General features: G+C 32.8%; 2 long non-coding RNA genes across 6 annotated transcripts; one reads left to right on the top strand and one right to left on the bottom strand.

Annotated features, from left to right (window-relative positions):
• The first annotated feature begins 6,528 nt into the window (after nt 1-6,528).
• LOC105420652 (uncharacterized) lies at nt 6,529-17,540 on the top strand. Of its 5 annotated transcripts, none has more exons than XR_016056370.1 (5): nt 6,529-6,834; nt 7,867-8,032; nt 8,383-8,418; nt 9,395-10,553; nt 10,590-11,009. It is a non-coding gene; the product is annotated as an uncharacterized LOC105420652 (long non-coding RNA). The 5 variants fall into 5 exon arrangements; XR_002280943.2 differs by lacking the exon at nt 10,590-11,009 and adding an exon at nt 16,405-17,540 and having other exon boundaries at nt 6,548-6,834; nt 9,408-9,484; XR_966670.3 differs by lacking the exon at nt 10,590-11,009 and adding an exon at nt 16,405-17,540 and having other exon boundaries at nt 6,548-6,834; nt 9,395-9,484.
• A 1,542-nt stretch (nt 17,541-19,082) lies between these two features.
• Nucleotides 19,083-20,509, bottom strand: LOC148782123 (uncharacterized). Its single transcript, XR_016056371.1, has 2 exons — nt 20,257-20,509; nt 19,083-19,304 (listed from the first exon to the last, which is right to left on the bottom strand). It is a non-coding gene; the product is annotated as an uncharacterized LOC148782123 (long non-coding RNA).
• Between the last annotated feature and the right edge of the window lie 1,300 nt (nt 20,510-21,809).

The following is a 21,809-nucleotide window of genomic DNA, read 5'->3' as shown; positions in this document are numbered from 1 at the left end:
CATCCTTCATGCTCACCTGCACTGTCGTGCTCATCCCTACACTGTTGCTGAATAATATGGCTGGGATAGGGTGGCCTCAGAATCATCATCCCTCTCATTTTCTCTTTGAATAATATGGATTAAAAAAAAACAAATCAAATTTTCAAAAAAATCGATCATGGATTAAAAAAAAAATCACAAATTTTAAAAAAAATTCTATCATGGATTACAAAAAAAAATTCGATCATGGATTAAAAAAAAAAAATCACAAATTTTCAAAAAATTCTACCATGGATTACAAAAAAAAATTCGATCATGGATTACAAAAAAAAAAAAACAAAAAAAAAAAAAAAATTCAATCGTGGATTACAAAAAAAAGAAAAAAACAATTCGATCATGGGTTACAAAAAATTCAATCATGGATTACAAACTCTATCATGAGTTACAAAAAAAGCAAAAAACAAAAAATTCGATCATGGATTACAAAAAAAAAAACAAACATTTCGATCATGGATTACAAAAAAAAAACAAACATTTCGATCATGGATTACAAATAAAAAACAAACATTTCGATCATGTATTACAAAACATTCAATCATGGATTACAAAAAATTCTATCATGGGTTACAAAAAAAAAAAAAAAACAAAAAGTTCGATCATGGATTACAAGAAAAAAAAACAAACATTTCGATCATGGATTACAAAAAATTTGATTATGGATTACAAAAAATTCTATCATGGGTTACAAAAAAAAAAAAAAACAAAAATTTCGATCATGGATTACAAAAAAAAAAAACAATTCGATCATGGATTACAAAAAAATCGATCAAGTATTACAAAAAAATCTATCATGGATTACAAAAAAAAAAAAAAAAAAAAAATCCGTACGGGACTCGCCGATTCACTGTTCGGACTCGCCGATTCCGTACAGTGAATTGGCGAGTCACTGTACAGAATCGTCGATTCTCTCTAGAACCGGACGATTCTCGTTTTTTTCGCCGATTCGATCCGTCCATGGCGATTCCCGAGTCGAACCGGGTGAGTCCGGTTTGACTCGACGTTTTTTTAAACACTGCTCTTAACTATTAGATATCCAATTGGGTGGTTTTGGTAGATTACGAAGTTCAAAATATTTTTTTTTAGCAAACATTCCAAATTTTATTAGATCATACTAAATAAAAGAGATTACATCGTTAGAGGCTATAAGGGAAGACAAAGACGCCCCACCTTTAGCGAGGGAATCCGCAAAAGCATTTGCTTCTCGAAAAACATGAGAGAAAGAAACAGACAAAGGGGCAGAGAGGTCCAAAATTTCTAACCAAATTGACCGCAATTTCCACCAGGTGCGTAACTCGTTGTTGCACCAACCAATAGCATTTAAAGAATCCCCTTCAAAGATGCATCTATTGCCAATGTTGCTAGAGATAAACAACTTTATCCCTAGCAGCAAGGAGGCAAGTTTCCACCTGGTTAGTTGTGGTATAGCCTAATGGACCCGCAAAGGAGAAAACGATTACTCCCTGCTCATTGCGTAAAACTCCGCCAATACCAGCTAACCCAGGGTTGCCTAATGAGCTTCCGTTGAAGTTCAGCCTGAATCGATCAAGTTCCGGAGGAGACCAGAAGCATTTGGGTCTCATCTTCACTTTCCCCAGTAGGAATAAGTTTTGCAAATTGAGCATAACATCTGCTTGGGATACACCCCAACCCTCCTTAGTGATGAGAACCACTGCCAGATTGTACATTTGACATTATCAAATAAACGATCCTCTGATAGGCTGATACCATCAAAGGTACGCCTATTCCTTTCCTTCCAGATCTCCCACGCCACTGCACCTCTGGCAATTTGCCAAACCAGAACTCCATAAGAAGGAAGATGGTTGAATGCAAACGAGCTACAATGTTAACCATTGAAGACGGAAGAGGAGCACTAACCCCAAGGAGTCTAAGGAACAAGTACCAAAAATTAGATGCCACTCTACAGTGAATGAACAGATGGTTACTAGATTCCTTATTAAATTTGCACATGAGGCATACAATTTGGTAACACTTTCCTTTGCTTAATCAAATTATCTACTATTAATATTTTGTTGAGTGCGGCTGACCAAAGGAAGGCTTGCACTTTATGGGGAATAAGCCATTTCCATACTTTAGACACTTGGGGAAGAGACCATCTCCAACTGTCATGAAAGAATAGTCTATAACAAGACTTGATCGAAAATATACCATCGTTCTCAAATTCCCAGATGAGCTCATCCTGAGAGCTCTAGGATATATAGACAGACTCCAACCACTTCAACAATTCTAACCATCTTCGATAAATAACTCCATTAAGCCTATCATACGGGAAAGAGATATGCCAAAACACCCGAGATCCTCTTACCTCCAATACTTCAGAAATCAAGTCATCAGGATGAAGAACCTTGGCAAAGAGGTCAGGAAAACTAATTTTCAAGGGAACGTCGCCCAACCACTTGTGATGCCAAAAAGCAATCGAAGTACCACTACCAACAAGCCAACGAAAACAACTAGCAATCATCAGTCTACATCTGAAAATGGGCTTCCATAAAAAGGACGCTTCATTAATGCGTCCACCACCTAACGACATCCCCTGCTTATCTCTGCCATACTTCAAAGATAACCTCGACCCACAATTGGTTGGATCACTGAAAGCTGTGCCACCACTGTTTACAGAGCAGAGCGTCATTCGTAAATTTTAACTTACGAATGCCCAGACTCCCTTCACTCCTAGGGGTGCAATGGTCCCATCTAAGCAGATGAAATTTCCGCCCTTCACTAAACGACCCCGACAAGAAATTGCACATTGACTTTTCAATTTTCTTAATAACCGAGGCTAGCATGTGCATAAGCGACATAAGGTATATTGGCAGGTTCGCTAAACAGAACTTCAACAGAGTAATCCTCCCTCCCAACGATAAAAATTTCGACTTGCATAAATCCAACTTGACTTGTTCCCTTTCCACCACTTTATCCCATACCGAAACAGAAGGCCGAGAATAAAAAATAGGCATGCCCAATTAAGTAAACGGAAATGACCCAACTGTACAACCCAAACGTTGAGCCAAGGAAAGGCTCAAATCAGGGTGACAATTAATGTCAATCAGTGCAGTCTTATGGTAGTTAACCTTAAGGCTCAGTGTAGCTTCACAACAATCTAGGAAACACCCAATATTAGAAATTTGAACCTCGGAAGCTTCATAAAAAATAAGAGTGTCGTCTGTGTATTGCAAATGGGATATTCTAGGGCTATGCTCTGAAACTAAAAAGCCAAAGAGCCTTTCGCACACTTCCACCCTCTAGAGCATGAGGCTAAAACATTCTGCATATATTGAGAAAAGGAAAGGGGAGAGTGGGTTTCCTTGGTGGAGCCCCCTAGTAGCCTTGAAAAAGCCAGAAGGGCTACCTCTGACCAGAATCGAAAAGTGGGCAGAGGACAGGCAACCATAAATCCAGCTCCTCTATTTTTTTTCAAAGCCCATATTTTTACGAATCTCCAATAACACTCCCCATTCCACTCGGTCATAGGCTTTTTCCAAATCTAGTTTTAAAATGACACCAGGAAGGTGGCTCTTCAATCTAGAATAGATACACTCTTGTACCACCAAAATGCTATCAGTGATCTGGCGATTCTAGATAAAGGCAGATTGCTTTGGAGAGATAAGATTATGGAGAACAATCTTCAATCTCTCAGCTAGAACTTTAGCTACTATCTTGTAAAAGCTAGACAGTAGACTAATAGGTTTGATGTCAAACAATTCAACAATCACTAACTTTTTGGGGATAAGAGCAATAAGGGTGGAATTAATCCCTTTGAAGACTCACCTTTAACCAATAAATTCTAACCATAAATTCTCTAGACCCAAACCCAAACCTGATATTTATTTGGAGAATACATGTCTGAACTTGGACCTGGCAGATTATACATTGAAAAAATAAAAAATTAGTTAAAAATTTAAAAATATAAAAAACATGTATATTGCTAATAAGAAGATTTGGGCAATAATTCAATCATCAATTTCTCATTTTAAGACTAATAAGAAGACCTGCAAAAAAAGAAAAAGAAAAGAAAAACATATATAAAATTTATATTAATATATAACATTTATATTTTATTTATAACCTTAATATATATTATATATAGAAGGGGTGGGTAAGGCTATAAGAAGAAGATAAAATAATATGTATATATTATTGTATTAACCTTTGTAAATTTACATATAAAAAATGTTATATAATATTTTAAAATAACAAAGTCGGGTACGTGGTGGGTCCACCTGGTCGATTTACTATTCCGGTTCAAAATTTGGACCCATACCCGGAAGCGGATCGAGTCGGGTCCAGGTGAATTACCAGCCCTAATGGGCAGGAACCTCATTTTTGGTTGAGTGAAATTTTAGGGTCCGAATATTAAAATCTTGATCTGAAAATGTATTATATGCCCTTCCTTAGCCATGACCCATTTTAGCCTAGTTCCGATAGACACCCGATGCTGAAATTGACATATTAGAATTCAAATACCATATCCTCCATAAGTATCATCAAAATTAAGATAACTTTGACTCGAAAATATTTTCGCATTAGACCAATTGGCGTGAAAAAGTGGGATTGATCTACTTTCGTGTGAAAATACTTTTAACGAAAATATTTTCACGTACTCGTATTGTTTGGATGCATTTTGTATCAAATTGATCGGTAAGATCACCGTTAGCTTTGCATATTTGACACATCCCCTCAATAATACGGGCACCCAAGGATGGACCCAACAGGCCAATATAGCCTACCAAACCACAAAGGACGGAATTGTAAAGAGAGCAGAACCACGACGGCCCATCTTGGGGTGGTAATGGACCCGGACTGGACTCAGGACCTATCGTTCGGACCCGTGTATGGGCCAAAGAATTGGAATTGGACCCTGCAATTCGGGTCTAGGTCCAATATTTAAACCCAAACACTATTCAGATCCATATAGTCCCGACCTGAATAGTGTTATTATATAAATAATATTTAATTTTTAATATATATTATTTTAATAATATTTAAATATACGAAAAATTTATATAAGGTTGCAACTTTAAAATGTAGAATCACATATGCACCTCAAATATCTATCGGAAATGTTCTTTTAATTTTGAAAAACCCTCTAATTGATCACCTCGACAAAAAGAAGTTTTTGAATATAAGAAATAGTGCATCTTGCAACACATTATCTAGACCATCCATTTTCAAAATTTTCATATATTTATAGATCTACTTGATTTTAAGCATTTTTTAAATTTAATTTTTTCTAATTAGATATGAAAATAGATTTTAAGATAATCCTAAGAATTTTTTACAACAAAAGTACATGTTATGATAAAATTTGGATGTGCGCCTTAATTGGATTGTTTAAGGTTGCAACCTTATGGAAACCGCACCCTTATATATATATATATATATATATATAAATGAAAATATGAGATTAGCCCATTAGCTCATATGAACATATGAGCCCAATATCTCAAATTGAATCTAAGCCGATCTGATGATTTTCTCTCTCTCATCTTTTCATATATATATATATATATATATATATATATATATATATATATATATATATATAGTTATAATATAACTATATATTTTTAGTTACGGTGCAGTTGGCATACGGACGCCTATATAGGTGTAGCGGGTACAGTGCCCTTCAAATTTTATCATGGTATATAATTTTGATGTAAAATGTTTTTAGGATTATCTCAAAATCTATTTTTATATCTCATTATAAAATTTTAAATTTAAAAAATGGTTAAAATCAAGTAGATCTATAAACATATTGAAATCTTGAAAATGGACGGTGTAGATAATATGTTGTAAAATGCACTAGTTTTGAGACTTAAAATCCTTTTATTTTTCATAGTCATACATCTCGATGTCGAGATGATCAATCAAATGATTTTTCAACATTAAAACTACCTTTTCCGATGGATTTTTGAGGGGCATCCGTAGTTCTACATTATAAGATAGCATCCTTATATAAACTTTTTCTTTTTAGTTATAATATTTAAATATAGGAAAAGTTTATATAAGGTTGCAACTTTAAAATGTAGAATTACAAATGCACATAAAAAATCCATTGGAAAAAGTTGTTTTAGTGTTGAAAAACCCTCTAATTGATCATCTCAATGATGTAGGAATATGAAAAAAAAAAGATTTTGAATCCCAAAAATAATGTATCTTGCAACACATTATCTAGACTGTTCATTTTTAACATTTTCTGATATTTATAGATCTACTTAATTTTATCTATTTTTTGGAGTTTCAAATTTTATAATCAGAGATGAAAAGAGATTTGAAGGTAATCGTAAAATTTTTTTATAACAAAATTATATACGATTATCAAATTTGGAGGTGCACTTTAAATGGATTGTTTATGGTTACAACCTTATAGAAACCGTACCCTTTAAATATTAATTAAAAATATTTAACATAACACTTAAATATATATTTTTTTATCGGTCCCGGTTCAGGTCCATTTGAGTTTGGGTCCAATAGCTTCCGGCCTGGTCAGGTCCGGTTCTAGGTCCCATAATTTTTTTTGGTTCTGAGTCCAGCAGGACCTAACGCCTATGTGTTTTATAAAGCAGGGCTTCTACGGCTGAAACCCCCTTATCTCTCTCTTTTTAAGGATTAGGAAAACGCCCTTACTATGAGTTCTCTCACGGAGCCTCTCCCGAAGCACCTGCTCCCCTTCTCTCTCCTCTGTAACCCCTCTATCTTTTATCTATGAGTTCTCTCTCTTCTCAAACCCTAAACCCCCATCGATGTGCCCTCTCTTCGAGCCCTAGACTTCATTTCCAGGTATTGCTTTTTCGTCTCTCTCTCTCTTTTTTCTGGTCATTTTGTTTTTGTTTGGTGTTATCGATTTGGTGGACGGGTTGACTTGATATTTACTGATATTTATCAGTAAATATGATGCTTACTGATATTCATTCAGTAACTATGCATCTACTAAATGCTCATCAGGAAAAATCGATATTTTATATATTTTTCAGCAATATCAGAACATTAATGTGATGGTAATGTTATGCAACTGGTTTTGTTGCTTTGTGATTCAGTACTCTGGTTTTCCATGCATTCTTCTAATACTTAAAGGGGGAAAATGAAATTTTCTGATATTTAAACCTATGATATTTATGAGAAACTGTTCTGTACCGGTATTTATTTGAAAAATGATAAATCTGATATTTATTAGAGCAAGAATTTTAACGAATTTACTAATATTTATTGGTCAATATTGAAATTGGTTTATGTTTACTGTTCTTAGCAGTAATAATGCTATTTATTAATATGCATACTGTTCTTTATCAGTAATATTGCTATTTACTAATATGCATGGTAAAAGTGCTATTTATCATTAATATACAGTTAATCAGCAAAGTATTCTCTCAAAAAATTGATATTTATAAGTAATTAATTGATATTAATTAATAATTATATTACCTAGTAATATTTACGAGTAAATTAGAAAAATTGATAGTTACCAATGCTATTACTTACTGGTGTTTTATCAGTAACTACCAGGATATTATCAGTGAATTTGATCAGTAACTGGCATTATAAAAAACATTTATTAGTAACTTTATCATCACTTTTACTGATATTGTAAAAAATAATGACATTATTTGTAATATGTTATTTTTGTTGATATTTATGAGAAAATATAAGTATTATTTTATTATTGTTTATCTGTAATTTTAGTTACTTTACTGATAAAATCCGTTAATATGAGATTAACGGATTATAGTCACAGTAAGGAGCATGATAATTGAAAAGGTTTGTTGTAATTATTCCTTTTGTCAAATGAACTAATGTTGGACAAATGATTTGTAGAATTGTTTCTATATCAAATATGATAGACACACCAGCTGACCACCATCAAGTTATTGGAGAGACAGTGAGGTCATCCAAGGCATGAAAGGACCCAGAGTAGTAGGTCCTCTCCATTGATGTCCATCCTTCAAATCAATGGTGTTAGGCTGGTTACTACCCTATTTAGGTACATTTGGATCTACTTGATCATTCCTCTTAGACTAATGTATGTTTCTTATATTGTCAAATAGAACCTTAATATAAGGTTGTAGTATTTATAGTTCAAATTGGAAATGTCTATGATGAAACCGTTTACTTTTGAATGTGAAATCGGATGGGTGGTGATGTGTCACTAGTCGAGCACAAAATCCAAAACAAATTTTCTCAAAAGTTGTGATATATTTTAATATATTAGATTTGATATCTAATGGCCGAGAAAAGTTGTGACCTTCTTGTACCAAAAATAAATGGTCTCATAATAAACAATCCTCTTCAAATTATATTTAGTTGTATTAATTATATACTTGTTTTTGCAAGATTTACACTAAGGCATTGGCGTTATCGGAAAAATAGGTATGTTATACTCTCAATCAATGCATATTTAACAATATTTTTGTTGACATGAAAATAGTGTCTCATCACTCAAATTGTATGATATTACATGAGAAAAATGTATAACATGTAAGTTATAATTTAAATAGAAAATATAGATTTTTTAAAATTTATAGGAATATATCATCATCATTGTCTGAGCCGTGTCGCAACTAGTTGGGGTCGGTTAGACAAATCTTGTTCTGCCATTCTGGTCATCCTCAGTCAAACCATAAGTGCCCATATCTACTCTCACCACTCCATCAATGTTTAGAGCCTTCCACTTGAACCAAATCACTATATATTGTTTTTTGACCGTCCAACATTCTATCCGATAAAGCATGACTGGCCTTTCAGTTATCCTATATCCTCATCTCCACTGCACTCGTCTTGTAGATACGTTGTTTTTTGATCGCCCAACATTCTATCCCATAAAGCATGGGTAGTCTTACAATTGTCCTATGGAACTTCCCTTTTAGTTTCATTCGTATACGACGATCATATAAAACTTCGGATGCACATTTTCACTTGGCCTACCCAACTCTAATTCATAAGAAATCCTATAATGCATGGGTGGTCTTATAGTTGTTTTATAGAACTTCTCTTTAAGTTTCTTTCGTTCGAATGCGACGATGATATTAAACTCGGGATGCACATTTTCACTTGGCCCACCCAACTCTAATTCATAAGAAGATACGTGGATAGAAAAAAAGTCTACCAAGATCGACAAATTAAAGAATGATATGAGAGACTTGCTTATGGAAAGTTTTTCCATGGTATAGTTTTTTCTAGAAGGGAGGGAGTTTCAACTACCAAGAAGAGATGTAGTGCTTCGTATGTGCTTTAAAAGAAAAGTGTAGGCATAGACATTGTTTTTTTTTTTTTAATCATTGGCAACTAATTTAAATCAAATATTCTTAGTGTACAAAAAGGGAATAATGATTTTTTTGATTGATAGTTTGATCGCACAGTTCCTAGAAGATGGACACAGACGTGGACGTGGATGCAGAGGACGACTCCGCGGACACAACAATGGGCATGAATATTAGTAAGGACTCATTTCATTGATGTTGAAGTTTTTCCACTCAAATAGATTAGTCGATTTTAACAAGGGAACAATTATTTAAAAGCCTCACATTTTCTTGACAAAGTAATATATATATATATATATATATATATATATATATAGGGAAAAGATGGGATTAACCCACTAACTCATATGAACATATGAGCTTAACGGCCCAGATTGCATCTGAGTTGATCTAACAATCACAGACGTCTGGTAGTGTTTGATTTTTTTTTTTTTTTTCTTTTTTACAAATCCAAATCGCTTGAAATTTTAGGTGTGTGTTCTTCTCATCAAGGTGCACTTAATAAAAATATAAAAAAAATATTCGTAAAAACAAAATGACCAAAATATCCCCCGAAACTTTTCGGGGGTATTTTCGTCAATTTATTTCATGTAAAATATTTTTTTGATATTTTTCGAATATTCACCTTATTTTATGAATACATATTGGGATTAACCCACTAGCTCATATGAACATGTGAGCCCAATGAACGCACACCGGGATTAGCCCATTAGCTCATATGAACATATGAGCCCAACGTTCCAGATTGATTTTGGACCGATCTGACGATCATGGATGTCTAACAGTGTTTGAATTTTTTTTTTTTTTGCATCCAAATCACTTGAAATTTTAGGTGTGTGTTCATAAAAAATAGGTGGATCTTCGAAAAATATCAAATAAATTGATCAAAATACCCCCGAAAAGTTTTGGGGGTATTTTGGTCATTTTTGTTTTTACGAATAAATTATTAATATTTTATTAGGTGCGCATTGATGAGAAGAACACATACCAAAAATTCAAGTGATTTGGATATGTAGAAAAATAAAATAAAATTCAAGCACTACCGGACATCCGTGATCGTCAAATCGGACCAGATTCAATCTGGGTCTCATATGTTTATATGAGCTAGTGGGCTAATCCCATCTTTTCCCATATATATATATATATATATATATATATATATATATATATATATATATGAAAATGCCAGCGTAGGCCCACTAGCCTACAGTTATATATGGGCGCAACGGCTCAGATTCAATCTAGGTTATATATGGGCGCAACGGCTCAGATTCAATCTAGGTTGATCCAATGATCATGATTACATTGCATATTTGAATTTTAATTACATTGCATATTTGAATTTTATTTTATTTTATATAAATTTAAATCACTTGAAATTTTAAGTGTGTTCTTTAAAATATTAGAATCTAATAAAAATATCAAAAAAATATTTAATGAAAAATAATTTGACAATTTATATTTTTCGACTTATTATTTTTTAATATTTTTATTAGGTGCGTGTTGATAAGAAGAATAAACGCTTAAAATTTCACATGATTTGGATTTGTAGAAAAAAATTAAAATTAAAATACGAAATGATGTCGTGTCCGTCAGATCGGTCTAAATTGAATCTGAGCCGTTGGACCTATATGTAGTTGTAGGCTAGTAGGTCTACGTCAACATTTCCCATATATATATATATATATATATATATATATATATATATATATATATATATATATATATATATATATATACACACACATCTACATACACGATGAGACCATTTACTTTTGGTACAAGGAGGTCACAATTGCTGATAACCATACAATGTGAAATCTGATAGCTTAGATGTGTCACAAAGTTTCAAAAAATTTCTTTGGAACTTTGAGCTTGGTCAATGAAATAAATGTCGGCATCCAATTTCACATCCAATGGTCAAGATTAATTTTGACAACCATGTACCAAAGCTAAATAGTCTCATTATATATTTTTCCTATATATATGTTGGATAATCTAAATTTCACAACCCTTCAAATTGCAAAGGTTAAAGATAAAGAGCGTTGTGAAGGTGGATTTATTAATTTTGTAGTTTATTTTTTAAAAAAGTTATTTTTTGTGATATCTTCATCATTAAGGGTAATTTTGTAAATATTATTGTAAGATAAGAAGTACTTTTGTCATCTCCATAAAGGGTAAAGTTGAAGTTTTTATTAAAGACAATGCCACTCTACAAATAAAATTCATGGATACTAATTTTCAAAATGCCATTGTACTTTTGTAAAACTTTCAAATTTGCTATTGCTTAATGGTTAAGTTACCTAAGTAATGACATTTTTGATAAATACACTCATTACAACCCTTTCTAACTTTAACCTTTATATATATATATATATAAAGTCCCCAATATTTTTTGACACTTAGATACCCCATCTTATAGTGTGGTAACTTTTTGTCTAGGGGTATTTTAAGTAATTAGTCAATAGTAAAGTATAAATTCCTAATAGAAACACAAGCTTTTATGAACAATAGTGGAAAATAACATCATTGACATAGTGTGTGACATCATCCACATGATGCGTTAAATATTTATTAACTACTAACAAAATGCTCCTACTTGAAAAAATCTGTATTACAATTCAAGGGTATTTAAGTGTTCAAAATGTTTAGGATTTTAAGGTATACACCAAGTGGTGTAGCCTAAAAAACCATATATATATATATATGGGTTATGTTACTATAGAGTAATTTATCATTGTATTCAATAAATTTTGGACACTTCTATATCATTGTTTTGTACATGGAACCTTTTTTTTGAAAGTGTAATTTTTGTCATTAATAGGACTGTGACATCACTCACATAGCGTATTAAATCGCACAAGAATGACAAGCAAAAAAAACTTAGAGATTTTTGTGAACATCTCGGTTATAACCCTCTTTTACCATCTCTAATTCACAACATAAAAAAAAATCTCGAAGATGAGAGAAGTATAAATCAGCTAAAATGGGATCAATCTTCTAAGAACAAATTTTATAAGGAGTTTGTAAAAGAACAACCTTTTAAACAGAAGGGAAAGAGAAAAATACATGTTTACTTTAATTGTGGTAAAGTAGGACATTATAAGAACAAATGTAGAGTAAAAAAAAAATTAATGCTCTTGAAATTGAAGACATTATTAAAAAACAATTGTACAACATCCTCTTAATTAAAAAAGAATCATCAAATAGTTCTTCTGAATTTGATGAGAAGATGCTCATCGGAGAGATTGAAGATGCATAATTAATTTTTTCAAGTTCTGACTGAAATTCAAATGATGGTGATACTCAAATATCATAATGATATTTCCATTGTAATTTTTATAAAGCCATCATTGATATGAATGGATTGAGTTTAAATATTTTCTCAAAAGAGGAAAATTTGATTATTGAGCTGATTGATAAAATCAGTGACCATGAAGTTAAGAAGGAAGCTTTAATCCCATATATTAATATGGCAAAAAATGCCCATACTCTTAAACCTTCTTTTGTTCCTACCAGAAAAGATTATAGCTTTCTAAAATGGAAATTTTTATAAACAAATATTGGCATTCTATTAGTAATTAATGCATCATGTGGGTGATGTTACACATCATGTCGGTGATGTCATTGCATACTATTGTTAATAAATGCTTTTGTTTTTATTAGAATTTTCTATTTTATCCTTGAATAATTATTTAAAATACCCTAATTCAAAAGGTGACTACATTATAGGATAAGGTATTTAAGTATCAAAAAATGTTGAGGACTTTACGGGTATACACGACAAGTAGTGTAGCATAACAAAATCCTATATATATATATATATATATATATAGGAAATGACCTTGTGAGACCCTCCCACACCTATGTGTGTAGGACCCCAAAAGATCACCATTACATTTGACACAGATCTTTAGAAAAGTCAAGTCCCACACTCATGTGATAGCTATTTTAGAGATTCTTGCCAAATTTAATGGTGATCCTTTGGGTCCTACACAGATGGGTATGGGAGGGTCTCATAGGATCATTAATATATATATATATATATATATATATATATATATATATATATATATATATAGAGGAAAAGCGTTACAAATGCTTATAAGTGAAATTGAAAATTGAATAGTGCTTTGCCCCGCAACGGACATGCTATGTCTGTAGCAGTTTTATTTTGAAAACTGTAACAGATCTACTGGAACCGTGGTGGTTGCCTATGTTTTCGTGTGTGAAAAAATACTGCCGCAGACATGCTCTGTTCATGGCGGTAAACATTTTTTTTTATCGACGCTGTTTGAAAAAATCAAACAATGTCGAGCCTATGGACAAAAACACTGTTCATTTTTTACCCATAGGCTATAATTTTTCATAATTTAAAGTTCATCGATTAGTCACAAGTGCATGATAGTGTTATAATTTTAATAATTTTTCTAGAAATTAATTGCATATGAAATTTGGACTGTGTCTACATTTAACCAACACACACTTAATAAAAATAATAAAAAAATACATGCAAGATTCATATGGGTAATTTAGTCATTTTATTATTTATATTATTTTTTATATTTTATTTAGGTGCAGCTGACTGAGATGCATACACCTACAAAATCTAAGGTCCAATCTAATTTTGTAGAAAATTATTAAAATTCAAATTCTATCAGATAATAGTACCCATCTTGTGGACTTTAGATGTTGATGAGCCATAGATGAAGTTCTATATAATCTTAGTCAAGAAAGTTTTTTCGTATTGGAAAAAGTTTATATAGAGCCGAGGTTCAAAACAATCAAATTAGAGCCCACCTAAAAAATTTTACTGGAAGAGGTTGTTTTGATGCACAAATATCCACAAATTGATTATCTCAACATCAAGATGCATGGACATGACAAAAAAATGGATTTTAGGTTTTGAAAATAGTGCATTTTGTAATGCAGTTTTGGATCGTCAATTTTCAAGATTTTGAAGTTTTCATATATCTGCTTGATCTACACTATTTTTTAAGCTTTAAATTTTATAACTCAAGATAACAACATATTTTAAGGCTATAACAAAGATTTCTAGTATTGAAACTACATTTGTCGACACTATGTTGAACGTATGCATTACTTTGATTGTTTAGAGCCTCGACTCTATGCAAACTGCACCTTTTAGTATTTTTTAGGGAAAATATCTCCATTATCCCCTATTTTTAGGTTGCATTTCTTGATAACCCAAGATTTCAAAAGACATTCTAACCCATAGCCACTTCAAACCTATTTTTTAACCTAAACAAATGTGAGAAAGACACGTTATTTTTAAACCCAATTATTTATATCTTTTCACTTATATATTTCAAATTTCTCTTTTTCTCTCTCTTCTTATGTCTTTTTCACTCTCTCTCCTCTTGTGTTTTTTCAAACAACTATTTCTCTCCTCCCTGTAACCTCTCACCTCCATGAAGCCCTTATCTCTCTAGAAATTTGGGCGGATGGTTTTTAGAAAAAGCATGTCTTTTTAGATTTGTTGACTTCTAAAAAAAGAAGTTTAAATTAGTTTAGGGGTTAAAAGAATAAAATCTACAATTTTTATGTCCCAAGATATTTTTTAAAACATTAGTTCTTTTGTGAAATGAAACCTAAAAATAAGAGGTATGGAGATATTTTTTTTGTGTATGTGTGCGATCCTAATGTAATAAAACAACCAAACTAACCTTAAAAAAATTTAGGGGTAATTTGGTTATTTTATTGTATGAAAATATTTTTATAAATTTTTAGATGTTCCCCTGTAAGAAGATGACATGTCCTAAATTTCATGTATATAAGAAAAAATAAAAAATGAAATACTATGAGCCATGGGATCATAACTTCATCGGTCTTGGTAGGATACATAAGTTTCCTATATCCAGAAAGGTTTCCCCCTTTGTAAAGGGAAAGGTTTTTTAAGGTGGAGATCAAAAAAACATTAGAAGTGGTTGTTTCAACCAAAATTCTTCACATGGATGATCTCAACCTCAAGATGTACAGGCAAGAAAAAAATAAATTTCAAGTCTTGGATGTAGTACATTGTGTAATACATTTTTGGATCATCAATTTTCAAGTGTTTATATATCTGCTCGATCTACATTATTTTTAAAATTTTAAATTTTATAATTAGATATAAAAATAAATTTTGTGGCCATCACAAATATTGAAACAACATTTTTTGACACTATTTGAAGGCATGGCTTATTTTGATGGTTTAGGTCCCCGGCCTTATACAAACAACTCCCTTATTTTAAACACCCTAAAAAATACTATCATATATACAACTTTGCAAAATGATTTAAGGTCTCTCACGAGGGCCCATTTGGATAGGCCCACAACTCCATTGAGGAACGAATTCTTTTGAAATAAAAAGCAGATTATTCTTCACTAGGAGTGGCTTTCTGCGTTTCTTCTTCAAATTCAGGGAGTACAAAACATACGAATAGCAGACCAAGCCAACCTGTTTCCATTTACATCCCCAAATGGGAAGGAAGTAAGCAAACTTATTTGTTAATCAAAACTTTTGATTGAATCGAAACACTCGCGGCATCTTCCACTAAACATAGTCTTGAGCAGATTAAGATATCTCTCTCACACACATACACACAAAGACGCACAAGTTCTTTACTAGATATATGCATATAGGAAAAAGATTAGATTAGCACACTTACTCATCCCTTCAGCTGCGCCCAATGGTCATGATAACAAGCCTATTTTTTTACGGTCACAATGCAGCGTTTGCGAAGCCTGCCTTTTGCGTTCAAAAACGATTTTTTAAAAAAAGTGACTGACAAAACAGGACAGCGCACTGACACCCTTTCGCGTTTAAAATACGATTTTTTAAATCGTTTGACTGAGAAAACTGGACGGCCGTCTGACACATCGGTCAGACGTCTAACTCACTCCTACATTTTCCCTCTCTCTCTCCACATATTGATTTGCTCTCTCTCCTTTTATTCCAGTGTATTTGGGTAAAACTTCTATGCCCCACTCACGTTGTATCTTTGGTCATGGTCACTGTTTCTCTTGCTTGATGCACTGCCACACGCTCCTGTTCTCTCCACTCTTTCTCTCTCTAAATCACTATATTTTTCAGGTGAAACTTTAATCTCTCGCATACCATCACTCCAATCTCTCTCTAAATCCGTATGGCTTTTTGAGGTAAGACTTCATCTATCGCACACCATCTCTCCAATCTTTCACTCTTTAAATCTCTATAGCTTGTTGGGGTAAAATCTCCTCTCGTACACCATCTCACCAATCTTTCTCTCTTTAAATCCCTGTGGCTTTTTGGAGTAAAACTTCATCCCTCGTTCACTGTCTCTCCACTCTTTTTCTCTCTAAATCCATATGTTTTTTGGGTAAAACCTCAACCATCTCTCCACTCTTTCTATCTCTGAATCCCTGTTTTTTTTTTGGGGTAAGAGTTCATCTCAAACCCTTGCTCTCTACCCTACTCGTACCCGTCTCTTAAAGCCCAAGACAATACAGGGAAAACCAAATTCTCAAGCATCATGTATGATTTTTATGTACATGATTTTTATTTTTCTTTTCCAATGGATTTCTTAGGTGCATTGTATACTTTTTCCTTTCGAAAATCGATCTTAGAGACGATCTAAGATACATTAAAGTTACTCTTGATGGCTACTTAAATATAAACATGGGAACTTTTTTTTTGTTTCTTATATTACTTTCTTTGTCTATTTCCAAAAAAAAAAAAAGGTAGTAATTTGTGATATCAGAATGAAGAGCTTATCAGAATAAATTGCAACATAATTTATTTCAATTATACTGGAATAAGGGTTTTATACAATAAGAGCATTTTCCTTTGTCAAAATCTATTAGCATAGGTATTTCACAAATTCAATTGAAATTTCTTTCGAAGTTTGAACTTGGTCAATGCAATAATGTAGCCATCTAGTTTCACATCCACAATGAGAAACAAGATTGGCACAAGTTGTAACAATTGACAGCAATCAATAGCAAATACTAAGCAACATTTTAAATCTTAATTTTTTCCCACAATTGTAATATTCAAGGCCAAATAATTTGATGCAAAAATTTTCTAATACTTGAATTACAATTTTAGATGAGTTATACCCAATGGTTTAAAAAAAGGATCGGTGACCCGGATCGGGCTTCCAAAAAACCGATCCGGATCGGCGAATCGGCAATCCGGATCGTGAATCGGGTGAATCGGTCAGAATAAAGCTTAAAAAAAAATCGAAAAAATTATTAAAATTCATTATAAATATTGTTTTTTAGGAATTCAATAAAAAATGAGGGTACTCCATTAAGAATTTTCATGCTTTTGAATGAATATGCGAATATTGATATGTTCTTTCCCTGCATGAACTGCCATTCAGTATTTAATTTACAGTATTTCGTGCTCATCCCTACACTGTTGCTGTTGGGACTTGATATGTGAATAATATGGCTGGGATAGGGTGGCCTCAGAATCATCATCTCTCTCGTTTTCTCTTTGAATAATATGGATTAAAAAAAAAAAAAAACAAATTTTCAAAAAAATCGATCATGGATTAAAAAAAAAATCACAAATTTTCAAAAAATTCTATCATGGATTACAAAAAAAAATTCGATCATGGATTAAAAAAAAAAAATCACAAATTTTCACAAAATTCAATCATGGATTACATAAAATTCGATCATGGATTACATAAAATTCGATCATGGATTACAAAAAATAACAAACAAAAAAAACAGACAAAAAAAAACAAAAAATTCAATCGTGGATTACAAAAAAAGAAAAAAATAGTTCGATCATGGATTACAAAAAATTCAATCATGAATTACAAAAAACTCTATCATGGGTTACAAAAAAAGCAAAAAACAAAAAATTCAATCATGGATTACAAAAAAAAAAACAAACATTTCGATCATGAATTACAAAAAAAAAACAAACATTTCGATCATGTATTACAAAACATTCGATCATGGATTACAAAAAATTCTATCATGGGTTACAAAAAAAAAAAAAAAAACAAAAAAATCGATCATGGATTACAAGAAAAGAAAACAAACATTTCGATCATGGATTACAAAAAATTCTATTATGGGTTACAAAAAACCAAAAAATTCGATCATGGATTACAAAAAAACAAAAACAATTCGATCATGGATTACAAAAAAATCGATCAAGTATTACAAAAAAATCTATCATGGATTACAACAAAAAAAAAAAAAAAAAAAAAAAAAAAAAAAAAAAAAAAAAAAAAAAAAAAAAAAAAAAAAAAAAAAAAAAAAAAAAAAAAAACCTTACGGAATCGCCGATTCACTGTTCGGACTCGCCGATTCCGTACAGTGAATCGGCGATTCACTGTACAGAATCGTCCGGTTCTCTCTAGAACCGGACGATTTCCGATTCTTTGGGCGATCCGGTCCCTTTTCAAGATTTCCGAGTCGAACCGGGCGAGTCCAGTTCTACTCGGCGTTTTTTAGAACGTTGGTTATACCTGATAACATACATATCACAATTTCATGTTAATCTTACTCGCAATCAGCCCAGACCATATGGCCAAAACCCACTCAATCAAAAAATGGTCGAGACACAATCACCTAAACATAAGAAAACACCTTGAATTCAATACGACTCAAGAAATCTGCTATGAGCAATCTCTCAACATAAGAAATCTATGATCAATATATCCATTCTTGGCAAATGTTTGTGCAAATTTTAAGTCAAGTTTATCACAGGACACCAACCAATTATTATCCAATAGGGATTATATCAGAAAGATGATTCAATGTCACCCAAGTGCAGCAATTCTCACATGATCCAGTGGCATTTATTTAAACTATTCAGGTCTAAAGCAAAAGCCTAACATGATTTGTTTGTTAAACCTCAATAGAACAGAATCCATGACAAGCACAGAATAGAATAAAAAATCTGAATGGGACTGTGTAAAAATATTTACATATAAGGTTCTACAAACTTTCTCACCTGAGAACTACTCGCAATATGGTGAGTGCGACTGCCTGCCAGATAATAAAAAGAGATGCACTAAGAAAATTCACAAATAGTAAAGAGTTCAAAATTTCCAAGTAAAGACAATTGGATTAGATATATTGTCATTGCGCTCTTGAGGCATCAAATCGAACTCATATTTAAAAACATCTTGACAATGTTCAATGAATAAACAATGTCCCAAAAAAAATATCTATGAAAAAGAAAAATTCAATTCAAAAAAAGAAAAAGAAGAATTAGAAAGGAAAAGAAAAGAAGACGGCAGAGGCAAATAGTCGATCAATTACAAGGCATAAGCTCAAAGAAGACAGCAGAGGCAAACATGTGGTATCTTTTTTTATAAGAGATGGAACTTTTGCCTTAAAATTTAACTTCTCAATCTCAACCACCATGATCATAATTATAACAGGAAAAATATGCATTTTAACCTTATCAGCAGACCATTTTAAACTGTTTTTTTTAGTCATTCATCACAGTTGATTTTTCTTAGCAAAGTATATGAAAACACCATTTCTTGCTGCAGTATCGTAGATCTCAAGGAAATTCATCAAGGGTAACTTTAATGTATCTTAGATTGTCTCTAGGATGGATTTTTGGAAGGAAAAAGTTTATATAATGTTGCAACCTTAAAATGTAGAAATACAGATGCACCTAAAAAATCCATTGGAAAAGAAAAATAAACATCATACTTGATGCTTGAGGATTTGGTTTTCCCTGTATTGTTTTGGGCATTTAAGAGACGGGCGAGAGCAAGGTAGAGAGCAAGGTTTGGGATGAGTTTTTACCCCAAAAAACAATAGGGATTCAGAGAGAGAAAGAGTGGAGAGATAGTAAGGTTCTATCCAAAAAAAACATATAGATTTAGAGAGAGAAAGAGTGGAAAGATGGTGAACGACGGATGAGGTTTTACTCCAATAGCCGCAGGGATTTAGAGAGAGAAAGATTGGAGAGACGAGGTTTTACCTCAAAAGGCCACAGGGTTTAGAGGGAGAAAGATTGGAGAGATGAGGTTTTATCTCAAAAAGCTACAGGGATTTAGAGCGAGAAAGATCGGAGAGATGGTGTGTGAGAGATTAGGGTTTCACTTGAAAAATACTGGGATTTGGAGAGAGAGAGTGGAGAGAACGGGCGCGTGTGGCAGCGCATCGAGCAGGAAAACAGCGACCATGGCCAAAGATGCAACATGAGTGGGATGAAGAAGTTTTACCCAAATACACAGGAGAGAGAGAGAGAACAAAACAATATGGGAGGAGAGAGAGGGGAAACGTAGGAGTGAGTTCGACGTCGGACCGATGAGTTAGACGGCTGTCTAATTTTTTCAATCAAACGATTTAAAAAATCGTATTTCGAACGTGAAAGGGTGTCGGTGCGCGCTGTCCTGTTTTGTCAATCACTTTTTTTAAAAAAAATCTTTTTGAAAAAAAAAACAGAAGCCTTTGCAAACGCTGTATCGTGATAATAAAAAAACAAGCTCATCATCATGACCGTTGGGCGCAACTGAAGGGGGGCGCGAGCGGGCTAATCTAGTCTTTTTCCATATATATTAGATAATTAGCTATTTGATTTACTTTGTCAAGGAAAGGTGAGGTGTTTAAATCATTGTTCCTTTCTCCCTAAAGTCAACTAACTATTTGAGTGGGAAAACTTCAACAGCAATGAAAAACGTCCTCACTGATCTTCATGCCCATGCCCATTGTTGTGTCCGGGATCACGTCCACGACCACGTCCACCTCCACTTCCATTAACGGATCGGATCCGTGCAATCAAATTATCATTATCAATAAATAAAAAATTTCAATAATTTAGAAATTAAGATCATCGTCATCAAGCGAATCTTGTACCAACTATTCGGGGGTGAAGTAAAAAATTTTATAGGAAAGGTGGCAAAGTTTTATGCTTGCATCGAAATGCAATATAAGGTGGGTGAAGGGACTGTTAAAAAGAGCTGAAGCTCAACGAAAATGAACATCAAAAGATTCTACCCAATTCTCTCTCTCTCTCCCTCTCCCTCTCCCTCGAGGGCATGTCTCAGTTAAAGAATTCAATTTTAGAAGGAACTTAACCTTCAGGAAATGTTTTAACAGGAACTTCTTAATCTCATAAACAAAACGAGAAGCCAATAACCAATGTCTGAGATGAACTGTAAATATTCAAACTCGTAATGGCCATAAAAAATCAGCCATACTTAAACAGTAGCCAGTGTTATTGTGCAAGCTATTTGCTTGTGTATAATAATGCCATAGAGCTACATTCATGTGAAAATATGCTATAAACATTGCATAAATTTTTCTTCCTCTTTGTAGATAGAAGAAAGCATGAATGACATCATATTACAGTTCCTAGCGACATGAGTCAGGGACAGTCACAGTGACATTGAATATATCATATTTCATAGTATTTGCATATGCACTTCAGAGTTCATATTAATTCTCACGTAATGTCCTCTTATATATTTGAAGACTACGTTTGTTTAATTTTTATAGAAATAAACAAATTAGTCCTCAAATAGATCTACT

Source organism: Amborella trichopoda, chromosome 5 (genome assembly GCF_054954075.1).
Source record: "Amborella trichopoda isolate Santa Cruz 75 chromosome 5, AtrichopodaSantaCruz75HAP2 v2.0, whole genome shotgun sequence".
Taxonomy (NCBI): domain Eukaryota; kingdom Viridiplantae; phylum Streptophyta; class Magnoliopsida; order Amborellales; family Amborellaceae; genus Amborella; species Amborella trichopoda.
The sequence above is the reverse complement of the archived record's forward strand: the minus strand, read 5'-3'. Positions and strand labels throughout refer to the sequence as shown.